The 16,139-nt window shown below is 41.3% G+C and overlaps 1 protein-coding gene and 1 non-coding gene across 5 annotated transcripts in view; both read right to left on the bottom strand.

Annotated features, from left to right (window-relative positions):
- MYRIP (myosin VIIA and Rab interacting protein) overlaps positions 1-16,139 on the bottom strand; it is a 405,770-nt gene that overhangs the window by 36,799 nt on the left and 352,832 nt on the right. The gene's annotated exons all lie outside the window — the stretch shown is intronic.
- Positions 9,212-9,273, bottom strand: LOC120360881 (U7 small nuclear RNA). The gene has a single exon (XR_005577282.1). It is a non-coding gene; the product is annotated as a U7 small nuclear RNA (small nuclear RNA).

Below are 16,139 nucleotides of genomic sequence, written 5' to 3'. Positions count from 1 at the left end.
CTCTGTCCTGTGCCTATATGCTTTCTCACCATATAAAACATGTTGCTATAAACAAAATTTCTACTCTATGTACTATTCCTTATCAACTGTTTTCCAAAGACATAGAGAATGCAAGTTGTTGCCAGGGGAGATCTGAGCCTGTAGAATTCTAAAGGAGAAAATATTTTCATTATAAACACTAGATGTATCTGCTCATTAGCAATCTTTGTAAATTCTCCTGAGACTTTTCCCAGTATCATTATTCATTTCTTTTTTTTTTTTTTTTTTGAGACGGAGTTTCGCTCTTGTTACCCAGGCTGGAGTGCAATGGCGCGATCTCGGCTCACCGCAACCTCCGCCTCCTGGGTTCAGGCAATTCTCCTGCCTCAGCCTCCTGAGTAGCTGGGATTATAGGCACGCGCCACCACGCCCAGCTAATTTTTTGTATTTTTAGTAGAGACGGGGTTTCACCATGTTGACCAGGATGGTCTCGATCTCTTGACCTCGTGATCCACCCGCCTCGGCCTCCCAAAGTGCTGGGATTACAGGCTTGAGCCACCGTGCCCGGCCTATCATTATTCATTTCTAAGCTTTGTGTTGCACAGAAAAATGCAAACTCATTTCAAGCTAGAATAATCAGGAATGCTCTTTACCAGAATATCTCACTCTTGTGCATGTGTGACCAGCAAGAGTGTGTTCTAATAATCGGACGTCTGGCTTTGTGGAGAGAGACCACTTAGGAATGAAAGAGGGGATTCCAGCCACAGCTTGACCCTGGAACATGTGTGTCTATGTGTCTGTCTCAGCTGGGCTGAGAGCTGAGCCGAAATCTGTGCCACAGGGCCTGGTATCTATTTATGTGACTGGATATAAGTCTTGATGTAATATAAGGTGGGCAGAAAGGCTTTGAGGATGTGTACATGTGCCTGGAGGAGAAGAAAGATTTTCCTAGCTCCACCTCACGGGCTGTTCTGACATCTATCACAAGAACAAGAGAAAAAAGGCACAACAGACAGAAGTTGAAGGGACACTGGCACTTGCACTTTTGAGCGGAGGGAAGCATACAGTCTGATTGGGGTTCACGGTCAGCCAAGAAACACAGAGGCAGTGGCGAGGGGCCTGCCACTTTAGTGTCTTGTGAAGGGCCTCCTTACCCATTAGGGATAGGTCTAGGGTCCATCATTTCTTTAGGGGGCCATGAAAATATTTTAATTTCTTTTAAAATTATGAGAAAAAGAATGAATCTTTGCACCAGGAGCATGTTTTAATATATTGGTATATTTATACCAATACAGTTGTAAAATATGATTTTAAAATGTGTTTTATGGAGGAAAGGGCCCATGAGGGCGAAAGTGCCTGTGCCTGGCAAAGTCACCCATGGCCCTTGTCTCGTGGATCTGGAGCCCCTCTGTGAAAAGGCACCTGGGCAGGGCCTGGCTGCCACAGTGCCTGCGCAGCTGTGGCCTGGTGAGGTGCCAGCTCCAGACATCCATGGGAGCCCTGAGTGGGCATCTCCAACAGGACTGTTCATGAATACATGGCAGGCCCCTCCTCCAAGACTCCCCAAAATAATGGAGGGAGACAGCGGGGGGGGGGCTGTGGTCTTCTACTATGGACTGATGCTAATGAAATCTCCTCGTTTGCACATGTAGACCCATGAGGCCCAGGAAATTCAGCTTACCCTGTCTCTGTGACTTTGGGCAAATACTTAATCCCTCTGAGCCTCCACTGTAAAACTGAGATAATGTCACCTAGCTCACGAGGCTTTTAAGATTAAATTAGATGGCATGTGTCAGGTGTCTGCCCAGTGTCTGGATCCACAGTTGTGCGCCCCTCCTCAAGCACCTCCTACCTGCTCTGCAGGCTGGCTTTCTGGTGGGAGGTGGGTACACTGGTGAGCCCCTGGTAGTTTAGCTGCCTGCTACTATGTACTATAGTCTTGAAACATTTTTCTCTATTTCATATTTCAAAGACTGCCTTTTACCATTATTCCAAAAAGTTAAACTTTGCTGCTTTTTGTTTTTTTTTCTTTTGCCAAATAATATTTTAAAAAGAAAAAAAAATCACTATAATTTATTATTGCCTACCACCACAATTTCATAAAGATGGGATCATACCACCAAAAAGGGAGTAATAATATGAGAATACAGAGTAGTCTAAGAAATCAGAGTAAGCAACCTAACACTGACACACACACACACACACACACACACACACACACACACACACACACACAGAGAATGAGAGAAGAGAGAGAGAGAGATTGAGAGAGGTTCATTTCCATCATTCTGTTGTTTCCCAGCTTGTCATTCTGCTGTTTTCCCTTTACTGGGAGCAGACCAAACCATACATGCTGATATGCAATGAAAACAAGGTATGTCAGGGCCTTGCAGGGACCCTGAAAAGACAAGGCCCTCAAACATCATCAGTGATTTCCTCCCATCACTAATTTAACTCCTTCCGAAAGCATCCACTCTATGCCAAGGCATTGTATTGGGCGCTGGAGGGGATGCAGAAACAAGCAAGCCATGGTCCCTGCCCTCAGAGAGCAGAGGGGAAGCAGTCAGCACGCAACAGCGCGTCGGAAGGTAAGGCCTGACCGCACTGTGAGCAACAGTCTATGCACCTGCAGAGGGAACAACCAAGTCCCGCTAGCACGTTACCTTGGGGTAAGGTCTGGAAGTACAAGAAAGCTGCTGAGTCAGTGGCACTGTAGCCTGGGGCAGGCTGTGGGAGACAGGTGGGAAAAGGGAGGCAGGGGCCAGGTCTTACAGTGCCCCGAATGCCAGCCTCAGGCGTCTGGGGTTTGTATTGCTGGCAACGAGGTGTCACTGCAAGTTCTTGCTGCTGTTGTTAACAGTAACTCACTTACTGAGCGCTCACTGTGTGCAGCATTTGCCTTGCTTCATTTAACCCTCCTGACCACCAGAGGATGCAGGTGCTATGACCACTCCATCCGGCAGATGAGGAACTGAGGCTTAAGAGAGGTGACGAGGATTCCCCTTAAGGAGCCGGGATTAGTATTCGTGTCTGCCTGGTTTCAAAGCCCAGGCTTTTACCATGCTGGCAGGAGAGACCTGTGCTTCAGAAAGGTAATTCTGACTGCCACAGGAAGACCAGGGCTGGGGAGAATTGGAGGCAGAAAGCGAGTATAGGAAACAGTAACTGCAGCTCTAATCCAAGGTTGCAAGGACCTGAGGTGGGGCAGCTATAGCAGGGACAAAAGCATAAAAGGCGCAATATTCTGGAGAGAGCTGAGATAATGTGGTGGCTGCAGTGAAGAGGGAGCTGGCAAGGTGCTGCTGTGCTCTCCGGCTGGGGGATCTGGAAGAAATGGATAAAGATTTAAATACCAGGAGGGAAGGAAGGGTTCATTAGGTTATTGAAATGAAGAAAATATAACATTTCAGAGCTCCGTTTCTCACACATCATGAGAGTGGGTGACTACCAAATGCCCAGGTGGAATAGCATCTGAGTCACTTGTTCAATTCTTCTTTTAAATTCGTTACTTTTGGTGTCAAGTTTCCTGAGGGAGGGGTGAAGGGCTATAGTCTTCATAACTGGCTTTGGTACCATGGAGGAGCCGGTGACAGCGTGGGGCCCTTCAGGCCTCTTTTCAGCCCTGTAACTTATGAATGCTCCTTATGGGGAGCTATTAGGGACACTGGACATCCCAGGTAACAGGAAATCTTAACGGGGATCATGTAAAGACATGCTTGAACACAAAGGGGTGAAGACAGGAATTACAGGCAGAGGAGAAAAGCCTTTTAGCAGTCAAATAGCATAAAATAAACATGGGGCTATGCCTTCTCCCCTTGCTGAATGTTTTTCCCGAGAGACTCTGGAGGGAAGAGCAGCAGCAAGGAGGGAAGCAGCTCATAGTTAATGTGGGTCCATCCTGCGCCAGGTATGACTCCAGGCTTCTCATTATTTCATTTAGCCCTGACAGCAACCTGACATGGTTATTTTAATTCCACCTTCAGAGACAAAGAAACTGTGGCTCAGTGAAGAAGATGTGGAGCTGGGATTTGAGCCTAGAGACAGTGGTTTCTCAAACCCATGCTCCTCCCACCAGTCACACCACCACTTCTTCCACGTGCGTAATTCCCTTGACCCAGTGGACTGTGGGAAGTGATGCTGAAACAGAATCTGAGTGCACAATCAGACCAGTCAACAACAGGTCAGGAAGAGAGAAGTCTAACAACAAGGAGTCCTCAGGCCTCTACTAATGGATGCCAACCAGAATAAGGGCATTGATTTGGCAAGCCAAAGACCAAGCCACACCACAGAGCTGGAGATCTGTTCAGCACAAGTGCCCATCTGAGGCTTCCAGAGCCCACCTAGACCTGAGGTGCCAATGACCCACTGAGGCTTCCAGAGCCCACCTAGACCTGAGCTGCCAATGACCCACAGAGTGGGAAAGGATGTGCTCCGTAAGAAAACCTGTTCCAAGTGTAATCCAGATTCTCAGTCTGCTCATTACTCTCTGTCCCGTATTACAGGGGCTGTCTTGGCTTTATGAAATGCTTCCATGAAACTACCAGAGCAAGCAAGGAAGTTTGTCCAAATGCCTTGATTTCATGTATTTTTCTCCTTTTCAATGGTAGGAAAGAAACTCCATATGTCCTTCTAAATATTTGACAGAAATCTGCTAGAAAAATTCAATGCTAATATATTTCAGTTCTCATGAAACATAAGGCACTCCGGCAATGCCGCTAAAACCCGTCAAAATACATTCTCCATGAACAGACTCATGTGCCTGAAGAGTGACTTGATGCAAGAGGGTGGCACAGAACTGTGGAAAGAAATTGGAACATGAACTTAATAAATTAGCATATGTAATGAACCGAAGTGATTACACATCACAGGGATTAGAAGAGAACTGACCTCTAGGAAAGTTTGGGTTCTTAAGTCATACAGGTCCTGATGGTCAAGGCCATCTATAAAATAAATATTTTCCTTTTTTCAGGGTGACTAAATACTAAATTTTAAAGGTATATCATTTGTAGTGTAGTTCCAGTGATCTCTATGCTTCCCTGAGGTCATTTTCTTCTTCTTTGGAGGTACCCACTGTTGTCTGATGTTGGCAACATCGGTGCCTGGAGAGGGAAACAAGGGAAATGGATCCATTACCTTTGACCAAACCTCCCTTGGCAGGTGTAGAGCAGGCAGGAGGAGTTCCTTTCTTGGTCTAAGAAGTAATCATAGCCATTTATCTTTTTTTTTTTTTTTTTTTGCTTTCTTATACTGACTGTTCCTCAGTTCCTCAGTTAATAGTTCCTAATATTGATTGGAAACGTTTGTGGTGACTGGCAGGAATCAGAACATGCGCTTGGCTCTGAAGAAGTCCAGTGAGACCTGAAATCACCTTCCACATTTGCTGGGAAAGAAGGTGACACATGGCAGCCGGGGTGATCTTCATAATGTAGAATCCTCCTTGTCGCCTGTTCACTTAAACCTTTCCAGGGGCTTTCTACCTCACCAGAATATAGACTGAAGCTTTCTGCATGGCCCACCCTGCCCTGCTTGCTCTGTCCCTGCCCTCACCTCTCTCGACACTCTTCCCTTGGCCATGTTGCTCCAGCCACCTTGGCTCTTTATCTGTCCCTTGGATTTGTCAAAGTCATTTCTAGCTTAAGGACTTGCATCTGTTCCTCTGCCTGGAAAGCCCTTCCTTTAGATCATTTTCCTGCTTGCCATTTGGGTCTTAGTTCAAGACCCTTGTTCAGAGAGTTCCCCGCTATCAAGGACTCTGCCCTACTTAATCTTCTTTTTAGCACTTAATCACTGTTGTGCATCTTTCCCTTCGTGTGTCTACATGTTTACCACTGTCTCCTCCAACAGAAGGTAAGTTCCATCAGCGCAGGGAGCTTTTTTCTCTTACCCATACTGCACTGCAGCTCCTTGAACAGCTCAGTCATTGTTGAAGAAGTGGGGAATGAGCAGGGATTCCAACTCCAGAGCTTGTGCTACAACCTCGTACAAGAAAAGTTGAACATCTCTCTCTGTCTCCTCTTAAATATTGTCTCTTATCTATTGCTGCAAACCAGGAGGATTCATTCATACCTTCATTGGGGTGAAAATTAAGGACCTTTCTTTTCTTACATCCCTATTCCCCTCCCAAAAGAACAAGCTAACAATTGTCCAAACATCATTTATTAAAAAGCCATCTTTGTCTGACTTGGTGTGGAAAGTGAGTGGGAATCATGAGATAAATGGTGATTTAAATTTAATATATTTTAGGCTGTTCTTCTGGACTATTCTGTAACATCTTGTATTCAAGATATTACTTATATGTTTTAAAGGCACAGTAATTTGTGAGCTACAATTAGAAATTGTAATTAGAAACTGTAGCTCACAAATTACTGTGCCTTTAAAACATGTAAGTAATATCTTAATAGACAGATTCTCTTCATGCCTCTTTTATTTTTTTTGAAACATTTCTAAACTATTTTTGACTGTTTATTCTATCAGATGGTTTTGATTTTTAGACTCACTTTGAAAAGTTAAAAGATGTCTGGTTCAGATTTTGATTTGAATTGCATTAAACCTCTAACCTAATTTTGGAAGAATTTATCTTTACACCATCTTTCTTCCATTGAATTGCTAGATTTCTTGGAGATCTGTAGTTTTCTTTTAAAGTTGTAACTTCATGTTTTTTTTGCTGTTATTGTGGATGGAGTTTCCATTCTATGCCCCATCCCCTAAATGGTTTGAAGTTTAGTTCAGGGAAGATTAATGGCTAAGCTAGAAACCTCTGATATGGGAAGTTCCACTGTAAATCTCGGAACCACTTGAACCATACTGTGTAATTAGGCTAAATGATGTGGGTTTATGAATAGATCTGCTAGGAATAGACATTTTCTTTGAATAGAATGGATTTTTAATTTTGCATTTAATTGTGTTCAAGATTGCTATATTCTTTTACAGGCTCTCATACATCAGGTAAATGTTCATGATCTGACCTCATCTGTACTTTCAGTGTTGCCTGGGAATGTATCTCCACATTGTTTTATTTGCATTTGATGCAGTAGCTATTTTAAACCCTCTCTACAATGCTGAACCTCCAATTCCACCATGACCTCACTTTCAGAAGATGAATTTGCCTCTGAAAGACAGATGGGGAGAGAGGCGGGGGTTAGGGGAAGAGAGAGGTAATAAACACATGGAACATTAAACAAAACCTCCTCAACTTCCTGACATGAAACTGACCCACTTAATTGTGAGATAGGAGGTAGGACTCAACTCTGGAGGCTGGGCTCAGACATTGGACCAAATTGAGGACTAGTTAAATCAGGGCCAGGATAGAAGCAGCTTTCCATAAGACACCCCATCAGTGTGCTATGTCAGTTTACCACTGCCATGGCAACATCCGGAGGTTACCCCTTTTCATAGCAAAACCTGACAAGTAACCACTTTCATCTTATAAATTGCTTCATAAACTGCCCCTTAATTTACATGTAATTAAAAGTAGAATTACTTTTGATTATTGAAATTGGAAGTATAAGTATGACTACAGAAGTGCCTCTGAGCTGCTATTCTGGGCATACTGCCTACAGGGTAGCCCTGCTCTGCAAAAAGCAGTACCTCTGCCGCTGCTGTACACTGCTGCTTCCATCATAGTTTCTGTTTAGCACCCTCCACTCACCCTGGAATTCTTTCCTGGGCAAGGCCAAGAACCCTCCTGGGTTAAGCCCCAATTTCGGGCTCACTTGCCCTGTATCACTTGTATCTGGACCAATCTATCTTTGCTGTTCCAGTGTCCATGCCCCATCTGTCATCTGAACCCCATCTCCCCGTATCTCCAAGAATCCCTTATTGTTGGGCATTTAGGTTGTCGTTTGCCTACAATAAAAACACAATGCTTGATGAACTACATTGTAATATACCCCTGGCTGCTTACCTAAGTTTTTCTTTGGATAAATAATTGAAAGTACAATTGCCAGACCAAAGGGTATACACACTTTGATTCCTTTGGATTACCAAGTTATCAAACTCTAATATGTGCTCCCACTACTTTATGGTGGCAGACTTGCCTGTTTTCCTGAACTCTTATCAACACTGAATGTCGTTCTTTTTTTTTTTTTGTTTCTTGTTACAGAGTCTCACTTTGTCACCCAGGCTGGAGTGCCGTGCACAATATTGGCTTACTGCAACCTCCACCTCCCCGGCTTAAGTAATCCTCCCACCTCTGGGACCACAGTGCTCACCACCATGACTGGCTGATTTTTGTATTTTTTGTAGAGAGGGGTCTTGCTACATCACCCAAGCTGGTCTCCAACTCCTAGGCCCAAGCAATCTGCTCACCTTGGCCTTCTAAAGTGTTGGGATTATAAGAGTGAGCCAATTATCCTTCTTTTTAACCATCTAATTTATTAGGCAAAAGTGACATCTCAATACTTTAATTTGCATCCTTACTGATTGTCTGAGCAAATGGTAAACTCTGCCTTGTTCATGATCATTTTCTCTGTGCTTCAATAGTGCCAGGCACATTGAGACACTCAACTAACATTTACTAAGAAAAAAAAATAGCCAGGCACGGTGGCTCAAGTCTGTAATCCCAGCACTTTGGGAGGCTGAGGCGGGTGGATCACGAGGTCAGGAGATTGAGACCATTCTGGTCAACACGGTGAAACCCCGTCTCTACTAAAAATACAAAACATTAGCTGGGCATGGTGGCACGTGCCTGTAATCCCAGCTACTCAGGAGGCTGAGGCAGGAGAATTGCCTGAATCCAGGAGGCGGAGGTTGCGGTGAGCCGAGATTGCGCCATTGCACTCCAGCCTGGGTAACAAGAACGAAACTCTGTCTCAAAAAAAAAAAAAAAAAAAAAGAATGTACTAACCATATGGCAAGTTCTGGGCAAGGTGTTATATTAAATAAAAATTGTTACATGCAGAGCAGGCCAGGAGAAAAAAAATTGTAATACGATTAAAGCTGAATATTTTTTCATATGCTTATTGGCCATTTATAGTTTCTCTCTCTTTTTTTTTGATGACTCTCTTGCTTGTGTGTGGCACCTCCTCCTGACTCTCTTCTACCTGCTCCAGCCACATAAGCCTTGCCTGCTTCCCCTTCTGCCGTGACTGTAAGCTTCCTGAGGCCTCCCTAGCTATGCTTCCTGAACAGCCTGCAGAACTGCACACCCATTAACCTCTTTTCTTTATAGATTACCCAGTCTAAGGTATTTCTTTTATTTATTTCTTTTATTATTTTATTTTTTTTGGGGTAGGGGGGCTTTCCGGCAAAACCCAGAAAGGCTGCTAGACAAATTCTAAAAGAGCTGTAACACTTAAGGTATTTCTTTACAGCAGTGTGGGAATGAAGTAATACAGAGTTATAAAGATATTAATTCTTCACCCATTATATATTTAAGCACTATGTCTTCTTAACTATTCTTTTCCTTTTAATTTTATGGTTTTTATGAACCTAAGTCCTTAATGTTTATGCAATAATATATTTCAGGCTTTTTTTTTTTTGAGATAGAATCTCTCTCTGTTGCTAGGATGGAGTGCAGTGTTGTGATTTTGGCTCACTGCAACCTCTGTCCCCTGGGTTCAAGCAATTCTCTTGCCTCAGCCTCCTGAGTAGCTGGGATTACAGTTGCCCACCAGCATGCCCGGCTAATTTTTGTATTTTCAGTAGAGACGGGGTTTCACCAGGTTGGTCAGGCTGGTTTTGAACTCCTGACCTCGTGATCCATCCGCCTCAGCCTCCCAAAATGCTGGGATTACAGGCACGAGCCACCGCATCAGGCCTATGTTTCAGGCTTTTAAGGTTTCTGGCCTTTGTTGTCCTAATGTTACAAAATATTCATCTATAATTTACTCTAGTAATTGCATAGCTTCTTTTACTTAACCTTTTAAACTCCTGCCCGTTGAGAATTTGTTCTCGTATATAGTGTGATGTATGAATCTAATTTAGTTTTTTCTTAAATGATTAACCAGCTTGTGCTACATAATTTGTTGATATAATATTCCTTAAAGAATATTACTTTTTTTTTTTTTTTTTTTGAGACGGAGTTTCGCTCTTGTTACCCAGGCTGGAGTGCAATGGCGCGATCTCGGCTCACCGCAACCTCCGCCTCCTGGGTTCAGGCAATTCTCCTGCCTCAGCCTCCTGAATAGCTGGGATTACAGGCATGTGCCACCATACCCAGCTAATTTTTTTGTATTTTTAGTAGAGATGGGGTTTCACCATGTTGACCAGAATGGTCTTGATCTCTTGACCTCGTGATCCACCCGCCTCAGCCTCCCAAAGTGCTGGGATTACAGGCTTGAGCCACCGCGCCCGGCAAGAATCTTTCTTTGATATTACATGTACCATTGTCATGCCATATTATATTTCTGTATTTTCCATTGTGTTTCATTAATCTATTTGCTTATTCCAGTGTTAGCACCACTGCTACAATTACAGTGGACATTTTCTTGGCTCTATTTTATGCACTACTTTTCCAGATGAACTTTAGAATAACTTCATCAAGTTTGCAAAAAATCTCATTTAGTTGACTGGAATCTGGAATTGGGGAAAACTGACTTCTATAAAATTGTGAAGTTTTCCCATCTATACACAGAGTATGCTTCCACACTTATTCAGTCTTTATGTCTCCTAGCAAAGCTGGTTAATTTTATTCAGATGAGTTTCATGCATTTCTAGTTAAGTTATACAAGGACACTATGTATATATATGTAAATGTGTACGTGTTTATGTATGTGTATTGCATACAGTAAAATTCAGCCTTTAAAGGCATATAGTTGTCTGAATTTTGACAAAAGCATGCAGTTGTGTAGCTACCACCAAATAAAGATATAGAATATTTCCATCAGGCCAAAAAATCCCATATGTCTCTTTATGTCAACCTTCCCCTCACCCCATTCTCTTGCAACCACTGATACAAGTTTTGTCCCTATAGTTTTACCTTCTCGAGAATGTCATATAAGTGAGAAATACGTAACTTTTTTGAGTCTTTTTTCCCTCAGCATAATGCTCTTAAGATTCGCTGACATTGGTGCACTTATATTTATTCACCAGCTGGTAGGCTGTGGACAGCTGGGTTGTTTCCAGTTTTTGGTGATCATGAATGTTTTGTGTGTTTGTCTCTATGTGTAGACATAGGTCTTTATTTCTCTTTGGTAATACTTAGGAGCAAATTGTTGGGTTGAATGCCAAGTATATGTTCAGTGCTGTGTGTACTTCTGCTGCTACTGCAAATACAATTTTTTCTTTATATTTTCTGAGAGGCTATTGCTATATATATGAAATTTTTGCTTATGTATTACTCTTTTGTGATAGCTCACCCTGCCAAACTTATTTCTAATAATCTTTTCAGCTGATTTTATTATCGTAACTCAGAAATCTAAAGTCATCATCATAGCTTTGTTTTCTGCTCTCTAATGTTGCTAACTTTTATTTCTTATTGCACTGGAGAGAATGCTGGACCAATGTTGAATAATAAAAGTAGAAGGCATCTTTGTTTTCTTTCTGTCATTAATAGTAATTTTTAGGCTTGGGTTTTATGGATGGGCTTCATGCAATCTGTGACTTTCCAATTTGATCAAAATCAATTTCACTTTTTTATGCTTTATGGAGCGGGAATTCACAATGTTCATGAAATTCATAAAAAGGTCTGCAATCCCCAAAAGGCTACCAGTCACTGCTGTTGAGTTTTTATGTTCATACTTTAGCAGAAATGGTTGCTCAACTTTATCAGCTGTTATTTTGGAATTCATTCTTCATTCAGCATTTATGAGTATTTATGAATTTCCTACTATGTCAAACATCAAGGTAAGAATTTATTAAAATAATCATGTTTTTCTCCCTTTACTGTAAATATAACAAAAATGTTAACAGAGTCCTAAAATTAACATTATTACATTCCTAGACTATACCCTGTCTGGCCATTATAAATTATTATTTTAATACATAGTTAGAAACTATTTGCTAATACATTGAGAATTTTTGAATGTTTATTCACTTGTGAATAATTTGTAAATTTTTGGTGGTGTGTGATTTGTGTGTGTGTGTGAAATTCAGGGGCTTTAATTCAATAAAATGAACTGTAATGGTTTCCATTTTTCTAATTGCTCAAGAACAGTTCCATTAGTATAAAGGTAATTAGCACCATGAACATTTGATGGATTTTATCGTCAAAGATACCAGACACTAGCTTCTTTCTGAGAAATAATTCTTTGACCACTTTGCCAATTTCTTCCATGGTCTGTCCAGGTTTTGTAACCCTTCTGGAGTCAGTTGTGCTCATTTACTTCTTAGCAACAATACATATTTGCTAAATAACTACAAATATTCACCTGTAATTTAAAACAAATCTTAAGGCTACATACATTTTTTACACGTATGTACAGGCTATATGATTAACAAAATACACATTTACGTAAAAGCATTTACAAATTCATCTCTTTGTCGTGTGTGTGTGTGTGTGTGTGTGTGTGTGTGTGTGTGTGTGTGTTTGGAACAGTAGTAAAATGTAATGTTCCTGATGTTTTGATATTTAAAATGAGCTTTCATCAATAAAAAAAATACAGGGCTTCTGGTGCTTTGAAGTGGATTTTCTTCATCATGTTACAGAATTATCTTTCTATTCCACTGAGAGGCTTTTTTCCCCCAGTGGAATTTGTGTTGAATGTTTCCAAAAGACATTTTGGCATCAGCTGAGATTATGATGTGCTTTTAAAAGACAGTACTTACTAAATGGGTATAACAGTGGGGTTTCCTGCTATTCACTTTATTTTGCATTCTTGGAATAAAAGATATGAGTTATGGTATGTGAATCTCTTAATGTTGTAGAATTCAGTTTGCTAGTATTTTCTTTAGGATTTTGGCATTTCTGTTTATAGGAGAAACTGGTATACATGTTTTTCCCTTCTTTAGTTTTTATATTTTCTACCCAGAGATGTTTTCCAAGAAAACAATCTTGCTTATTCTACAGAACTTCAGATTTATAACAGCTTTGCTTCTGCTTCCCACTCCCCAGGGTATCTTACTTTTGGGTGTCTGTGGGTGAGCGTTTGGAACCAGTGCCTTGCTTGCCAGGCCTTTCTACTTACAACCTTCTGGAGTAACTCTGCCTTTCTTTCTTCAAACCATATCTGCTCAGCATCTCACTACTGCTGTGGCTGGGGTGATATCCTTATCCTGGCCTTCCAGGTAACACCTGCATTTTAGACGCTTGAAGGTATGTCTGCATTGGAGTTCTGGGCAATCTTTCTCTAGTGCCCAGTCCGTTTTTGCCGAGAGAGGAAGATATTCTGCCTCTTTCTTTTGAAGATCCACAAGAGAACCTAGAACTCTACCTTCCTGGCCTGGCTAGCCCTTCCCCAGGACACAGTTGTGGGAATGAATGGTGCAGATGAGCATGAGTAGAATGAAACCTTGCCTGTTCAAGCACTGTAGATAAGAGCTGTAGCTCTAAGTGGACAGCTAAAGCTTCTCTTTTTTCCTAGGGCAGCAGTTAAATAGAAAGTTGGGAAAGAGGTGTTAACTCCTCTATAGGCATAAGACCGATTGAAATCAGTGTAGTTTGGAAGTTGTGAGTCAGTATCTCATACTATATTCACTCTAGCACCAAGTGAAGATGAGGCACTCTTCTAAAATAAAATGTTCCCTGAGTTGAAGGGTGCTATAGCCTCATATAAATGGTAAGTAATTTTATGAAAGTCCGGCATATATGGACGATACTTGATTTTATGTTAACACCATGACATCAACAACATTTTTTTACACGCACATTCAACTTGAGAAATCCAAGTTTCTGTGTTTTCTTAGACAACAGTCAGTAAATCTGCTTCCTTCACCATTGACCAGGATTGCGTTTCCATGTCTTGGCCTTAGTACTTGGGGGACAGCCATAAGAAGATGTGCAAATTATTCTCTTAATTGGGGGAGAAAGACATATATTAGTTTAGGGAAATCTCAGTACTTTGATGAAAATTATTGTATGAAACTATAAATATAAATAAAATTCTTTTCAAAATTGAAAAAAATGAAAATTATTCTATGAAACTATAAATGTAGTTTCACTTTAAAAAGTGAAACTATAGAGTCAGTTTGAATTCCAGCAAAGACGTCTGCTGGTTGGTGACTCCCCTGTGAAAATAAAGCACAATGGCTCAGCTACTCGTGATAATTAAAAAACAAAGACTCTCAATAAAAATGCTTTAAGGACACTAAATGTACAAATTTGACTACAGTGCAAGATTTTCCTAATTTAGGCCTTTAATAAATGCTCATGTCCCAAAGATTGACACATAGGACATCTTTTCTTATATACAATATTGCAAATGATACTTATGTTAAGAAGCAGGCCAGGTGCGGTCAAGCCTGTAATCCCAGCACTTTGGGAGGCTGAGGCGGGCAGATCACGAGGTCAAGAGATCGAGACCATCCTGGTCAACATGGCGAAACCCCATCTCTACTAAAAATACAAAAAATTAGCTGGGCATGGTGGCACGTGCCTGTAATCCCAGCTACTCAGGAGGCTGAGGCAGGAGAATTGCCTGAACCCAGGAGGCGGAGGTTGCGGTGAGCCGAGATTGTGCCATTGCACTCCAGCCTGGGTAACAAGAGCGAAACTCCATCTCAAAAAAAAAAAAAAAAAGAAGCAAAAACCAGGAATACAACTAACAAAGAATGTAAAGGAACTTCTCAAGGAGAACTACAAACCACTGCTCAACAAAATAAGAGAGGACACAAACAGATGGAGAAACATTCCATGTTTGTGGTTAGGAAGAATCAATATCGTGAAAATGGCCATACTGCCCAAAGTAATTTACAGATACAATGCTATCCCCATAAAGCTACCAATGACCTTCTTCACAGATCTGGAACAAATCCCCTTAAAATTCATATGGAACCAAAAGGGAGCCTGCATGGCCAAGTCAATTCTAAGCAAAAAGAACAAAGCGGGAGACATCACACTACTGGACTTCAAACTATATTACAAGGCTACAGTAATCAAAACAGCATGGTACTGGTACCAAAACAGAGATATAGACCATTGGAACAGAACAGAGGCCTCAGAGGCAACGCCACACATCTACAACCATCTGATCTTTGACAAACCTGACAAAAGCAAGCAATGGGGAAAGGATTCCCTGTTTAATAAATGGTGTTGGGAAAACTGGCTAGCCATGTGCAGAAAGCAGAAACTGGACCCCTTCCTGACACCTTACACTAAAATTAACTCCAGGTGGATTAAAGACTTAAACATCAGACCTAACACCATAAAAACCCTAGAAGAAAATCTAGGCAAAGCCAATAAGGACATAGGCATAGGCAAGAACTTCATGACCAAAACACCAAAAACATTGGTAACAAAAGCCAAAATAGAGAAATGGGACCTAATCAAACTCCACAGCTTCTGCACAGCAAAAGAAACAGTCGTTAAAGCGAATCAGCAACCAACAGAATGGGAAAAAATTTTTGCAATCTACCCATCTGACAAAGGGCTAATATCCTGAATCTGTAAAGAACTATAACAGATTTACAAGAAAAAAACAAACAATCCCATTCAAAAGTGGGTGAAGGATATGAACAGACAGACTTTACAAAAGAAGACATACATGAGGCCAACAAACATGAAAAAATGCTCATCATCACTGGTCATCAGAGAAATGCAAATCAAAACTACATTGAGATACCATCTCATGCCAGTTAGAATGGCGATCATTAAAAAATCTGGAGACAACAGATGCTGGAGAGGATGTGGAGAAATAGGAACACTTTTACAATGTTGGTGGGAGTGTAAATTAGTTAAACTATTGTGGAAGATAGTGTGGCAATTCCTCAAGGACCTAGACATAGAAATTCCATTTGACCCAGCAATCCCATTACTGGTTATATATCCAAAGGATTATAAATCATTCTACTATAAGGACACATGCACACAAATGTTCATTGCAGCACTGTTTACAATAGCAAAGACCTAGAACCAACCCAAATGTCCATCGATGATAGACTGGACAGGGAAAATGTGGCACATATATACCATGGAATACTATGCAGCCATAAAAAACGGTGATTTCGTGTACTTTGTAGGGACGTGAATGAACCTGGAGGCCATCATTCTCAGCAAACTGACACAAGAACAGAAAATCAGACACCACATGTTCTTACTCATAGGTGGGTGTTGAACAATGAGAACA

The sequence above is a fragment of the Saimiri boliviensis genome, chromosome 9, assembly GCF_048565385.1.
Source record: "Saimiri boliviensis isolate mSaiBol1 chromosome 9, mSaiBol1.pri, whole genome shotgun sequence".
NCBI lineage: Eukaryota > Metazoa > Chordata > Mammalia > Primates > Cebidae > Saimiri > Saimiri boliviensis.
Note: the sequence above shows the minus strand (reverse complement) of the source record. Positions and strands in the feature narration are given on the sequence as shown.